This window comes from Pundamilia nyererei, unplaced genomic scaffold (genome assembly GCF_000239375.1).
Source record: "Pundamilia nyererei isolate P.nyererei 1_Seehausen unplaced genomic scaffold, PunNye1.0 scaffold00368, whole genome shotgun sequence".
Lineage (NCBI taxonomy): Eukaryota > Metazoa > Chordata > Actinopteri > Cichliformes > Cichlidae > Pundamilia > Pundamilia nyererei.
Window position 1 is genome coordinate 157,378 of NW_005187769.1, and position 3,386 is coordinate 160,763.

Below are 3,386 nucleotides of genomic sequence, written 5' to 3' on the forward strand. Positions count from 1 at the left end.
GGGGTGCGTTTGTGTGACCTCCTGCCCACAAAAGGGTCATAAAAGGTCTGCTCACATTCTGTAACTTCTGTCGGTGCTATTGCAAACCGAATTTCCCGGAGGAGCCCACCCGAGGGATTAATAAAGTTTAATCTAATCTAAAGGCAGGAAGTTTACTAAGCAGGAAACAGAACCTTCACCCAGGATGTGCCTATGATAAAACACTACAGCCGCCCCACCAACAGACAGGCCGGGGAGGGAGTCTTTGATCCTGCTGCTGCAACTAAGACTTACAACTGTAAGTAACACAATGACAACCTTTAACAGTTTGACTCCAACAACTCCCAATCAGGCTGACTGCAGCAGCCATCACAAGCCCCCGCCCTCTCCTCCACCCTCTCCTCCACCCTCTCCATGCTCTCCCCCATCCTCTCCTCCACCCTCTCCACGCTCTCCCCCATCCTCTCCATGCTCTCCCCCACCCTCCCCACCCTCTCCACGCTCTCCCCCATCCTCTCCTCTACCCTCTCCTCCACCCTCCCCACCCTCTTACGCTCTCCCATTCCTCTCCTCTACCCTCTCCTCCACCCTCTCAATGCTCTCCTCCACCCTCTCCACGTTCTCCCCCATCCTCTCCTCCACCCTCTCCACCCTCGCCTCCACGCTCTCTAACCTGATGTGTGCTGCTATCGTTGTTTCTTTAATACCTCTCCCCTCTGTAGAGGGAGAAGCTCAGACTGAGTCAGCGCTGCCACCTGGTGGAAGAAAGCAGAAACTGCACTTCATGCTCAAACCAACCTGTGAACACTGAAACTCCCCGTGTGGTGGCCTGCGTCACAGATGATTGGACTAAACCTGATGTGCTGCACTGCTCGTGGTGATGACTGAAACCTCCGTGAGGCTGAACCGAGCGCTGAAGCTCCGCCCGCCTCGGCACACAGACTGGCTCCAGGTCAGCTGACGGCCTCTGTGTAAACAGAACGCTAATATGAGTGAGGCAGCAGCATGTCGGTGAAGGTTGAAGCCAATGGGCTGCTCACAGTGAGGAGCTCCGTGCAGCTGTCTGCTGCAGTCATTGTTTAAAAAACAACTTCTTCCTCTTTAATATTATTGATAACATTTTCTGTTTCCTGCCAAATGAATTATTAGTGTTTCATCTTTTCTGAGGACTTGTCCTCATCAAATAAAGAAACCTTGAACACTTTAGCTGTGCTGTATGATGATTGGCCGGCACTTATTGCACCTCTCTCCCTGACACACCTGAACCCTTATTAATAAATAAACATGCTGAGCTGCGTGACACGATGTTGTGTCTGGAACATGTCTATGAATAAAACCGTTTGCATCAGTAACTGTGACAATGAATGAATGGGCACATTTTCATGTTGGAGCGCTGACTTCAGCTCAGGAGAAGAAGCTTGAGGTGAGGTGGAGGTTTTGTAAAGATGGTGGCAGTGCTGAGCCTTTCCCTGCATGATGATGTAACAGGTATGATCCTTCACTGCTTCAGTCTAAAGGTGCTGACATGAATCCAAATGTCCATCCAGGACCGGAAACACGTATGTTTCCTGTCTGTAGCCACATATGAAAGGGCGATGTCCATCCACTTTAGCCAAACACAGTGAGACATCATGGCGGCTCCACAAACCGGTGCCCGCCCTCATGTGTTTGAGACACACCTCAGTTGTAGAAGTTACGCTCTATGATATCACCAAGGCTCAGCAGGGGAGTGCACACACCTGTGTGGTCAGAGCTGATGGTGACAGCACTGCATCCAAGCATGGTGAACCCGGACAGGTAAACAGGAAGTGTCTGGCAGGTTTAAACCGTCGATCATCACCACAGAACTGTGTTTTCTGAGCACGCTCACACTGCTTCAGCTGGGGACAGAGTTTAGTGAGCATGTCTGCTCTAGCAGATTAAGAGATCCGGTTTGAGTTTCCATCTCAAACCACCGGGTGGCGCTTCTGTGTCATTGCTGATTACCTGAGTGCATGTGCAGCAGGTGTGGCTTAGATCCTGGGTTAGCTTTGTATGTCTGTGGCTGTTGTGTGTTCCACTCATTACAATCAGCTGATTGCTGACAGAGAAACGCTGCACAGTGATTGGATGTTTAAGTGTGATTGCAGCTTTCCTCCACCAGAGGGCGTTCACGAGTTAAAGGTTCTTCAGCTGTGCAGAGAGCAGAAAGTTTGTCTCATCTGTGTGTGTGTGTGTGTGTGTGTGAGTGAGCATGAGCCAGAGGCAGACAGATGGATCCAGGAGAGCGGCGCTAACTGGATGTCGGTAAGCTCAGAGTTCAAAGGTCGTGGCGTGGCTGCAGCTCATGGGTGGCTGAGCGTGAACATCAGGACGTTTCCAGACTGCAGCAGCAGATCAGTGATGGACTTTGAGCTGTGGACGGGTCACAGCAGAAGTTTGCTCAGTTGAAGTTTGTTTCCAGCGTCTTCTTCCTGTCACATGGTGGCGTTAGTCTCCGCCCATCAGAGACCCTTTAACCGTCCTCCTGCTCCCGCTGATGGGTGCAGCCTGAGCGGACTCTCTGTGTCAGACTGCCTGAGCTCGCAGGTCGTCAGCAGAGTCTGAACTTAAATGTAAACAAACCCGGCTCCTCTCCGACCCTCTGTAGGTCTCCCCCAGTCTTCATCGTCAGCTCCATCTCCCAGTGAGCTCGGGTCCATTGCTATAGCAACGGGTTGCCATGGGCAACGAGACACAGCCAGCACCAGTCAGCATCCTCCTCCTCCTCGCAGTTGTTGTGAGAGGCAGGCAGGCAGAGGGGAGAGAAGGCGCGGCGCGTGCAGAGCAGCAGAGACGAGAGGAGAAGAAAGACGTTTTCCTCTCCCTGCCACTGGAATAAAACCCAAAAAGCAAAATAAAGACATCAGCATCCAGTCAGACGCCTGCATTCTGCTGTCTGCGTCTCGGAGTGCAACAAGAGGATGGCAACAACTTGTTCATGCAGGAAAGTGTCTGTTCAGTGCAGGCGGTGACCCCGACGCCAAACCTGCTGCCGCCAAGCAAGAGTGCGCCGACATCACCTGCTGCCGCTGCAGGGTGAGTCCAACTTCCTGTCAATCTCATTCTACCTGAATCGTGCCTGTCAGGCGTCCTGTGGGTGCAGAGCAGCAGGGTTCAGGGTGGTGCAGCGAGGTGAGCCGTGGACCTCGCCGTGTCGTTTCCATTGGCACAAAACATCAGCTTCTAATTTCTGTGACATTGCAGCAACAATGTCGCCTTGTGATAGCAACCGTTTCATATGTTAGAAGGTTTCACCCCGAGGAGCATGGTCATGTTTGATCCCCGAGACCATTCAGACCCACAAACCTGTGGAGAGCGGGTGTGTGTGTGTGTGTGTGTGTGTGTGTGTGTGTGTGTGTGTGTGTGTGTGTGTGTGTGTGTGTGTG

The 3,386-nt window shown here is 52.2% G+C and overlaps 1 long non-coding RNA gene across 1 annotated transcript in view; it reads left to right on the forward strand.

The window, feature by feature from the left end:
* Positions 1-2,513: 2,513 nt before the first annotated feature.
* The window catches only part of LOC102212978 (uncharacterized), a 31,721-nt gene continuing 30,848 nt past the window's right edge, over positions 2,514-3,386 (forward strand). The window contains exon 1 of the long non-coding RNA XR_001290628.1: positions 2,514-3,036. This is a non-coding gene — a long non-coding RNA (uncharacterized LOC102212978). The remainder of the gene's footprint in view (positions 3,037-3,386) is intronic.